The 11366-nt window shown below is 49.0% G+C and overlaps 1 long non-coding RNA gene across 1 annotated transcript; it reads left to right on the plus strand.

Annotated features, from left to right (window-relative positions):
- The first annotated feature begins 5665 nt into the window (after positions 1-5665).
- LOC105853509 lies at positions 5666-9741 on the plus strand. The gene is made up of 3 exons (XR_001145353.1): positions 5666-5737; positions 5819-5882; positions 9701-9741. It is a non-coding gene; the product is annotated as an uncharacterized LOC105853509 (long non-coding RNA).
- Positions 9742-11366: the final 1625 nt, after the last annotated feature.

Here is an 11366-nt window from a genome sequence, read left to right on the forward strand (position 1 = left end):
AAGTCATGCAATGCTGGGAGCCAGTGTTACCTCAACAAAAATAATACAGTTTCAACAGCAAAATTTTAAAAAAGAATGAGAAAAGGTATACACCTGAGAAAATAAAATGAAAAATTTAACAAATGCACTATAGAAGAAGGGTAATGCTACCATAAACTAAAAAAGAATTCTTTTCAAAGGTGTCACGGACAGTAAGAAGAGGAACTTGAACACCACGGAGTAGGCGGGGGGCCTGGGGCCGTGGAGTCTGCGGGGCCTGCTGGGGGTGAGGCCGGCCTCCTCCTGCCGGTGCTCCAGGACCTCTGAGCGCGTCCTGGGCTGTGGAATCGTACCCAGCGACTCAGAATGTAGATATGCGTAAAAGCACTGATAAACACTGTCAGCCCAGGAAACGAGCACAGGCGCAAAATGTCTATTTCGGATTTGTCGCGTCGGGCGGCACCACACTGCTGGAGAAGCGGGAGTTGCCGGGCGGCTGCATCAAGCCGACGCGGCTCCAGAGCAGGAGCCTGACCTCTGTGCTGACAGACGCAGCCTCCAGCATGGCTTGTGAGGGGAAGGACAAGGGGAAGAGGCCGCTGGAAAATGTGCTGCCATCCACAGTATCGGGGTCGCGAGCCTGACCTCGGGGTGTGCTCTCTGCTGAGTGACTCAGGGCTCTGACGACATCCAGTCCCAGGTCCCCCACCTGGGTTTCAATCTTAGCAACAAGGTGCCCACTGATCAGCTTCTGGAACCTTTCACACATCTCCCGAGGACCCCAGGCATTCCTGGTCATACCTCGTGATGTATGAGTGGGGAGTAGAATCATGCATCGGTCAGCAGCCCCCCACCCCCCCGCATTCCAGGTCACACTCTGATGCTCGCCCTTCCCACGGTGGTCCAGCTTTCTGGTCTTGATTGATTTGAAAGGCACCATGCAGGCTTTGGCCACTATGACTGACCGGTTTCTGAAGGGCAGTTCTGAACTTGTAGGACCTTGTGTAGGACGCGGAACTGCCGGTAACACAATGATGGCCCAGCAGGCCACTTAGGGGACCCACACAGATTGGTGTAAATGATGTTCCAATTTGTACGAGTAAGTCACACATAGCCTCCAGGATTATGCATTTGGATATGTAATGTGCGTGTTCTAAAGGTGGTCTCTCGGGGCCTCCCTGGCGGTGCAGGGGTTGTCTCAGCACTATCAAGCTATTGCCAGCCACTGTGACCTGAGCTCCATCCCCAGCCAGGGAGTGATCCAGAGGCGAAGCAGAGTCAGGGAGTGACCCATAGGCGTAGCAGACCTCTCCTGTTGTTAAGGGGAAGGACGTCCTGAAGGAACTCTGCAGAGTCTGTGGGCCCCACCCCCTACTGCAGCTTTCTGGACTCCGCCCCTGCTCCAGGGGTCAGAAACTACAACTCCCAGCAGCACCAGGCAGAGAACTGCGAGGACCCAGGGGCGGAGCTAAGCAGCATTCTGGGACCTTGGGGGATCAATAGGGAGCCATTTGCTATGGCTGTCTCTCTCACGCTGGCAACCGCTCTCGGGCAGCGTGACTTGGGGCTTTCAGTCAGTTTGTTCCCAGAGCTCCAAGTCAGGGGAGCCGGTAAGGTATTCTAGTTACTTTGCATCCCGCTCTCTTTCCCTGGGTTGTTTCCTTTTCCTTTCGCCTTTTGTAAATAAACGTGTTATTGACCCTTTTGTATGTGTCTGCAGTATTTTTTTTAAAGATTTATTTATTTATTCATAGAGAACTGGGGTACAGGCCAGAGATGCGGAGGGTGAGAGGATTCACCAGAGACAGAGCGGGGAGCAGAACAGGCAGATCGACGAAGTACACTGCTGAGGGGAGCAGCGGGCGGGTCAGGAGAGGTCTGCCGCGCCCTGTGGTTACCTCCGTGGCAGGCGGGGATCGAACTCATGCGGAAGCGGCTTTAGCTTCTCAGTGCTGTGCTTTAACCTGCTGCGCCACCAGGGAGGGCCCAGTACAACTGAATTTTCAGAGCGTGGGTGAGGCCCCACAGACAGGCGGCCCAATTCACACTGGGGTGCCCTGTAGCATTGTCTCCCCACTGTTCCCTTCAGCAGTGGATTTCAGTGGCCCGTCTGTTCTGCTACCTACTCTGTCTCTGGGGAATCCTCTCACCCCCCCCCCACCTCTGGCCTAGACCCCACTTCTGTATACATATATACATACATTAAAAAGAAAAAAGGAGGTCTCCGTAATGGATACAATCCTTTGCTGCTCACATCACCAGGCAAACCCATGTTTTCCCTCTCAAAAGATGGTGACACTTTTTTTTTGTTCTTCAGAAATAAACACATCGGTGATGCTGTTCGTTAAATTGCATGGTATGAAACACTATCGTACATGACACATACACATGACCAGCACAACCAAACATTAAGCTACACAACACGAGTCCTCTTAATTATCAGCTGTCATACTGAGATTAACTTGGGCATTAAATTAAGTTTAAAGAGAGATTAGATTGTGACATGAGGTAGTAAAGACACAATGAGCACTGGAAATAAAAGGCAATTATTCAGAATAAAATCACAGTATTAAGCATCTGAAGACTTGTCTACTTTCAAATTAAAATTTATTTTGGTCTAAAAATAGGAACAAAAAAGGTGAATTTCCGTATCACAGCCCCTTCGGTTAGGAAATCTCGTCTTTCATTCATCATGAAGTTTTCTAACGCAACCTTCATCAGTGTTCGATTCAGATCTCAGGAAATTTCCAGCAATCTAAACCATATTTCATAGGATTGTTTTCTCTACCCCAGTCCCTCCCAGTATTGTTCAGAGCAGTGTCGTGGTGAGCGGGTCCTCCATCTTTCGTTTTTGCCTGTCATCATCGTGTGCTCTCCTCCCCAGCCCTCACAGATGCCCGCCAGACAACAGGATGTTGTCAACCTCCAGCTTCTCTAACTTCCGTTATGAGAATAAGCCTGTAGAATAGTCCTATCGCATCATGGTGTTTACCCTGAAGATGTCAACATGCCCCTCCACTTTTTCTGTCCCCCCTGTTTAAAGATGACCAGTCTTAAGGAACGTGGCGCTGAGCGCACGGTATGTACCTACAGTGCGGGGCGCACCGTCCTGCCTGGCCACCCACCAGCTGGTACTGGGGACCTGGGCTTGTGGGGTCTGCCTGGTACTGCTCTTCAGACACTCCTGCACCTAAGGGTGTAAAAACAAAACCAAAACTGCCCTCACCAAGAAATGAGGCAACATGTTCACCACTTTGCTCGATAGTCAGTGGAGGCCAAACACGCTGCGATAAGCTGGTAACTTGAAGGAACTTGGAGCTTCCGAGTCGAGACTCTGTTTCCCTGAGGGAAATGCCGTCACTCTACCCGAACATTTCTCTTTTTATGTCATCCTACGACATCGTTCTAGCTGTGATTCGTGTAGAGGCATGACACGGATTTTGAAATTCCATTACAGGAACAAATCCAGCTTCTGTGATTTCATCAAAGGCGTCTTCCTACCCCTTCAGATATTGTGGCGACACCATCACAGGAATTGGGGGTGCACGTGTTTCAGATGTCTCCAGGCTTCTGAAATCTGTCACTGGTTCTACACAGAACACGGATGTTGAGACCTTCCACAAACACTTCCACCAACAGGCGCCTGTTTACAAAATAACTCACAAAGCCGCTCTCTCCCGGCCAGCCCTTGTCTGTCAGCTGTCCAATGCTGAGGGGCCGAAGCAGTTCCAGCTCTCCGCGTTTCCCAGGCCACACAGCGTGGGGTAAAAACAGCCACAGGGACAGTGACAAAACAGACTTCTCTACCTCTACCCCCCAAGGAGTCAGAAAAGCCCAGAGCTGGCTGGCACGTCCTGCCCCTTCCTTTCCAGCTGGGTGCATGAGGCCGACGGCTGCCCCAGATCAGGTCACACTTCCGCTAAGGTGACCTGGGCGTCGTCCCACCCAAAGTGATAAACCTTGGGCTGGGGCACAACGGGAACCACACTCCTGTGAAACCTCAAAACCTCTTCCTCTGCCAAGTGGCACAACCCTACAAAGGTTTTGGCTGTGTTTACTCCCAGAACTTGGCCAGAGGCAGGGGTGGGGCGGGAGAGGCAGGGGGCTGCAGAGCAGACCAGAAGGGTTGGGTAAAGGGTAAGGTTATTGTTAACCTGCCACACAGGCAGCTTCTTTTACCCAAATCAGCATCTCAAAGAAGCCCTCCAACCCCCAGAAGTGTGAAGCATCGTGAGAAATGGGTAAGGGATCAGGGAAGAAAAAAGAGAGAGAGAGACTAACAAATGTTATAGAGTAAAAATGAAAACATCAACTATAAACCAGAGACATTTTGTGGGGGTGGAGTGGGAAATGGGATCAAAAATGGGGGGGGGCGGCGGGGGGATGCACTGGACTACGGTGATGGCACACACAGGTGAACTGGTGATGGGAGGCCCATGGGGATTACAAGTGAGATGGAAAAATGCACAACATGAAGAATGATGTAAAAAAAAAATCCCTTTAGAGTTCCAGGAGGATTCTATAGCTTTCTCAGGCCTCTACCAGTCCCTTGGGAGAGTGCCCAGTAGTCAGGATTTACTCAGCCTCAGCTCACAGAGAGAAGCCATCTCTCCTCCTAAGATGACTGTCCCACCATCCTGGAACCCCTCCCGCGAGCCATCCTGCTGGGAACTGGCTGCCGGGAGTCTGCAGCAAGCAGGGCCAGGAGGGCGGTGCCGCCAGCCCCACCCGCAAGAAGGCAGCTGGATATGGGCGGCTGCGCGGCACGTTAGGAGGCTGGGCAGGAGCAGCAAAGGCTGTGGGCATGGTGGCAGGAAATGGCCCTCTGGTAACCCCGCCGGAGAACAGCAGGGCCATGGCTGCTGGGTAGTGGCTGGAAAATAGCTGCCAGGCAAAGGTTGCTGGTCAGCGGCTGCAGGGTGCTGACTGCTGGGCGAGGTCACACGTCTGCTGGGTAACGGCTGCTTTGCATCATCTGCTGCACACAGTGTGCCAGGTGACGGCTGTCGGGCAAAGACTGCCAGTAATGGCTGCCGGGCAATGGCTGCGAGGTAAGGACTCCTGGGGTAATGACTCCCAGGTAGTGGCTGCCGAGGCAAAGCATGCTGGGTAGTGGCTGCTGGGCACTGGCTGCCGGGCAATGGCTGCCAGTGCAAAGAATGCTGGGTAATGACTCCCAGGTAATGGCTGCCGGGGCAAAGCATGCTGGGTAGTGGCTGCTGGGTAATGGCTGCCGGGCAACGGCTGCCAGGCAGCCGTTACTGATTGTTACTGGCTGCCCAGCAAAGACTGCTAGTTAACGGCTGCTGGGTAGTGAATGCCGGGTAAAGACAGCCGGGTAATGGTGCCAGGTAATGGCAGACGGGCAAAGGTTTATGTAACGGCCGCCGGGCACGCACCAATTTGAATGGCTGCTGGTAATAGTTGCTGGGTAATGGCTGCCAGGCAAAGACTGCTGGGTAATGGCTGCCAGGCAAAGACTGCTGGGTAATGGCTGCTGGACAAAAGCTGATGGGTGCTGGCTGCCAGGTACTGGCTGCAGGTATAGCTGCCCGGGAGTGGCTGCCGGCCAGAGACTGCTGGTAATGCTGCCGGGCAGGTGCTCCCACAGGTAAGCCGCTCCCCGAACCCACCGACACGCTTTTCTCTGGAGGGAGCCTGGGCAGCGCGCGACCCGCCGGCCTGCCGTTTGCCTCACTGCCGTCGGAAACATGACTTCACTGCGGATTAGCACCACAGTCAACTCACTTCGCTTCAGGTCAACCAACTGAAACTCAACCAGAGTTGTGCGAACATTTGTTTTTCGCTTCTGTCCAATTAGCTGTGGTCTGGTTCACAGGTCTTAAAGAGAGCTAAGCGGTACCCAGAAAACTTCCTTACACACCTGTCCTCAGGCAGTAAAGGTAACGTCTGATGAGAAAAGGAAAACACACACTTTCTTCCAGGAGCATTCTCTCTACCCGGTCTGTTTTGTCTTGTGTTTAAGAGTACAACAGCCTCCCTGTTGTGGTTTAGTGTGTGTGGGTGTGCAGTGTTTCTGAATTGTTAAATACAAATATTGCAGATGAGGTAAATACATATAACTTCACGGTTGCACAGAGATAAAACTGTTTGCCAAAACTTGAGTAACGGGGAATGGACAAGTCTAGAACAATCTCGCAAATATTTCACTTGCTTTTCCACTCCATGACCTCCTTTCCCCTCTTGGGGTCTGTCAGAATTCACACACCCCACCTGCAAGTTCAAGCATTATTTTCTAAATCAAAAAAGGGAAAACTCTGGACGGACCAGTGAAGTCTGCCTTGATCAGCGTGGCCGGCTCAGTTAGATTCAGGGGCAGCTGTTCCTGGGCGACATCTTCAGATTTTTTTCTTGTCACTCCCTGGGAGCTGTTGAAATTGTGGGTGCCCTACCATGCTGGCCGCCTTTGACTTCTTTATTCTGATCTGCTGTTTGCTGTATTAAAACAATTCACTCCACTCACTGGCCAGTCCTTGTGCAGCAAATCAGATAATTTTCACCTTTGTTTTTGTCAAGTGCGCTAGGGTGCATTTGACCTTGTTTGTGAGTCCTCTGACAAAGATTCAATCTTATTTTCCCCAGCTTTTGAAAGAGTCGAGTCGTGCCATGGAGATTTCTCAGCTGAAGGCGGGAGTCAGTGCTTCTCACTGTCCCCCGGGGCCCCTTTCTGGATGCAACAGTCAAACCTCCTTGCTCGAGTTCTCGTTACCCACGCAAGCAAAGATCACCTCTGGAGCTTAGGGAGAAATGGTCTCCCATTCTGTAACGGGGGGGCCAGGTTTGGGATCGGTGACGACTCCTGTCTGGCGTCTTTTGATTTTCTCTGAAAGGGGGAAGATGGCCTTTTCTTTCTTCTCCTTGCTGTGCTGTTATTTTTCAGTCAGCCGAAGCTAGAAGGTGGTGCTGTTTAGCATGTAAATAAACCAACACTTTTTCCAGTAAATAGCTGGCCTCTGTTGTATGCCGGGAGAGCTCATCTGTGCAGTGATGAATTCAACTCCGGTATTGTGCTTCCTTTCCTGTTCATTCACAGAGCGAAAGGTAGTCACACTGCACGATGTAAGCCCTTGGTGCGTGCGTATGTGTGTGTGTGCCTTTAATTTTTCTAGTCTCCTAGTGGACAGCAGTTCCCACTGCTAAGATAAAATTCCTTGGGCAGCCTTTCCGAGTTAATTTACTTCCTGGAGTCCAGTGTTTTCTAGATGAAGGATGTGGCTTACAGATCTATTTAAAGAGATGTGCTTATACTTCACTGTTTGGCCAGCTGAGTGGGCACATGCTTTTGCATTTTGATTTGAACCCCACCGAAGCTGGTCATTATATTTTGAATGCCACAGCACGGCTATACCATTATTTAAAGGCTCTTGTTCATTCATCCGCAGGATGATTGGCGTCGGCTATAACTCGATGCAATGTTACACTATTTTAATTCTTTCTCAGGCAATGTTATCTTTGATCTCTTCCTATTCACTGGGGGAAAACCCCACACAATTGCAATCCCCCATTATGTTTCAGGGATGATGCCAAGTGTTCCCTGAAATATAGCCATTCAAGATATTTTCTCCACCCTCAGGCTGCTCATTAAAGAATGGCAGTAACTTTAATGAGTTAGGTGGAGTACGAATTCCACTCTTCTTTCAAAGAGACGCTGCATTAAAAAAAATGCTGGGGACCACCCATTTCTGTTTCCCTGGCAGTGGGGTGGTTTACGCAAGTGTCACCACCACTCAGTCCGCACAGTTTCCTTGTCACTTCTTCCTTTTTTTTTGAGTCAAGTGTGTATTTCATCAAAGAATCCAGGGAAAGGTCTGTATCTTCCTTCCAATCCCGGGACACCTGGTCTTTCTGGTGTAGAGCTGGGTAACCCTTCTGTTTGTGGGTTTTCTCCCAGTGCTGGTTAACATATTCGTTAAGCCCAGCACCAATGAAACATGCTCTTTGAACCCAGGCACATTTTGTGACAGCGCTCAACCTCACTGAAAACTAGCAAGAAAGAGCCAAGGAAGAGAGAGAGACGGGCCAGTGTTTGAGAAGAGCTGCCTCCTCTTCAAAACCCCACGACCTGAAACCCAGCCAAACTTGGGCCGAGTTCTGTGTTTGAAGGTGGAAGTTACCTTCTTTCTATCTTAAAATAGCAGAGTCAAAAAATTCTACTCACCTCTTAGTAAATGATAACGACATCGAAGCCGTCAGGCAGTGAAATCAGATTGAAGATTTTTGTGAGCCAGTCAAGTCTCGGATGATTTGCGCGGTGGCACAGAAGCAAGTGGAAACAAGCTGAGCCCCCTCTGCCTCTCACCAGGGCTTCAGAGCTTCTTTCCCGAACTGCTACAAGTGGGCGTGTGTCTGAGTTCCTGAGCACGGCTGACTCACAGGCTTCTGGGGCAGCCAGAGGGGAGAGGACCCCACGGATCTTAGGAAATGAATCAGCACCAACGATGTTAGGGGGGCCGACGACACCCCAAACGAGTCTTTGCTCTCGTCATCATTTATTTAGTGGCTGTTAAGGGCCAGTTAGTGTTCAGACATCCTGGAACATCCGAGATAAACAGGCCGTCTCATCTGCAGTCCCACAGAGCTTTCAGGATACTGGAGAGGTGTGTCCAATTTATTAGAATGAAGAAACGACAGGAAAGAAGAGTTAAATCCGAATGCTGGCTTGGGCTCAGTTCCTGTGGCACGTGCTTGCGTGAAAAGCCACTCTTGTTTATCAGAAATTCACGCTGAGCTGGGCATCCAGCGTCTTATTCCATGACACAAGCCCAGTCTCACTGCTGCCTGCGGGGGCCAACGCACCCCCCAGGCAGTGGGACAAGTACTCACCGGAACGCTGCTGGTCATGCGTGAGGGTCCCCAGACACACATTAAATTTAATCTTTCACCTTAACCTGAAGCAGATATCAATGCTGCTTTTCAAGTGAAAAACTAAATGAGACTCGAAGAGGTCATCTGGTTCTCCAACTCGCTCGTCAGTGGAGACTCTCAACACTTACTTCCCCACGCTGGAGTCCAGCCTGCTGGAGAGAAGAAGGACCAGGGCAAGGCTGGACAGGAGTGCGGGACGCTTTTCCTCGGGGTATTTCTCCTCATCCCAGTTCTCAGTGTTCTTCACGGATGGATATCTAAGCTGGCCCTGCCACTGATTCCATCTAGCTGGGTTCAGTCTGCTATCGGTTCACTATTTCTGTGGTCCTATTTCTATTTTTAGGGGAAACTTCTCTTTGACCTCTTTTTGAATTATAATTTTTTTTTATTCTATAACACAAAAGACAAACACATTCCAACTACACTTATGAAAGCAGTGGCAAGTGACATCCCATCCTCTTTTCAGAAATCATCTTTGTGACAGACTGCTGTATATGGGTTCGAAGTCCTCTTCCACAAGTTTGTCACGATGCATTTTCTAATTAATTTACAAACGTGCAATAATATTGCTGTGCACTTTTACTTCATGATTATGTTGGAGGCTCTAGATCAGGATGACCCTGTTATTTTTGATGACTGCAAAATATTCCATTATATGGAGAGACCACAACTTATTTAACCGATGCCTCATTCGTGTACATTGGATTTTTCTAGCGCTTTTTTCTTATTAAACACTATAGTGTGTCTTTTGTATAAGTGTCTAGAGAATTGATTCTGGAAGTGAAGCCTGTTTTCTGTGCCTAATGGCATTCATAAGAATGTCCCCTATTTCTAGGCCCTCCCTGGTGGTGCAGCGGGTTGAAGCACAACACTAAGAAGCTAAAGCCACTTCAGCATGAGTTTGATCCCCACCCTGGAGGTGACCCACAGGGCGCGCCCTCACCTGCCTGCTGCTCCCCTCAGCAGTGGACTTCGTCAGTCGGCCTGTTCTGCTCCCCACTGTTTCTCACCACCTCTGCATCTCTGGCCTGTACCCCATTTCTGTATGTATAAATAAATAAATCTTTTTAAAAAGAAATTAAAAAAAAGAATGTCCCCTATTTCCTCTTCCAGTTTGTCTTAGGAATTGATACTTTTCCTTATTTTTTGCAAAGAATAGATATTTTCTAATTAATTGTGGCAAACATTTCCCCTAGCTTATCTTTACCTTTTGAGAGTTCAGTGGTATGCTTTACTAGGCCAAGTGTTTCATTTTTAGGGAACTGACTGGTCTGCCTTTTCATGGTTTCATTTCCTCATCATCAGTCACTGTCTTCTAGTGCTTTCATGGTTTGGATCCTTTTTACTTTTCTACAAATAGTTTACCTGTTAGCAGTTTGGACTACGGGATCAGGGGCTTGTTTCATGTCAGTTATCTATCTTTAGTTCTTTCATTCGGGCACTCTAGCAGTCATAGCATCTAAAATAGTGGTAATTTGCCTTCTCCTTTGTATTCTCCTACTTCCTTTTTATTGGCTCTCTTGTCTGACTGCATGGGCTAGCACTTCTAGCAGAGCGATAAATGAAGTTGGCTTACAGGCCTCTCCCTTTGTGCGGTTTTTGAAATGAATGAAAAGCATCGACTGCTATGGTATCAGAGAACACGCTACAGTCAGAAATACATTTTGTTGCAAATCATAGAAAACTTCTATTTTATATATACATATATATATGTATATGAGAGAGAGAGAGAGAGAGAGAGAGATTCAAGCAAAAATCTCCTTTTCTTCAGTACCAAGGAGCTGGGGTAGAGGTGTTGGTTCATCTGAGGCTCTGATGGAGCTGGTGCCTGGCCTTGCTGTGCCCCAGGGGCGGCGGCCAGCGGCAGCCAGTCTGGGAGGGCCTCTGAGTCTGAAATAAGGAGGCACTGGGCAGCGAGTGTCCTTGCGCGGGGGTGCAGACGCCCTCCGAGGAGCCCCCAGCAGACCTCCCCTGCCGAGGGAGCCCGGCCTCTGGGGGTCAGAAACAGAATGACCGGCTTCCCACTCAGCTTCCACACGCGGTAGCTCTCCAGCAAATACTGCCTTGAATTCTTTAACCCCCTTTGCATCTGTGGTTATTTTTCCAGGCTTCTAACCTTGCATCCTTGTGCTTTCTCACTTTTTTCTTGATGAGTCCAGCAAGCAGTTTACTTATTTTACACTGGAGTACTTTTCTTTTCCTTCAAAGAAGCAGTTCCTGATTTTATGTATTGATTCTGCTAGTTTGTTTACTAATTTACTTATCCACGGACTTATCTTGATTCATTCCTGACTTTTGCTGTGGGTGTTTATTTTGTTGTTTTTTTTCCTAAATACTTCATTTCAACAATTACTTTCTTTGTTTCATTTTAAAATTATCAGTAGTGAAAGAACTTAGAATTCACTAAGCCCTATTTCTGCTGTCATTATTCTCGCTGTGCCTATAATTATAGTTTTGATTTCTTCTCTGGGTTAAAAGTAGTTTAGGAGATGCTTGTACAT

Source organism: Condylura cristata, unplaced genomic scaffold (genome assembly GCF_000260355.1).
Source record: "Condylura cristata isolate star-nosed mole 26May11 unplaced genomic scaffold, ConCri1.0 scaffold00011, whole genome shotgun sequence".
In the NCBI taxonomy this organism is placed as follows: domain Eukaryota; kingdom Metazoa; phylum Chordata; class Mammalia; order Eulipotyphla; family Talpidae; genus Condylura; species Condylura cristata.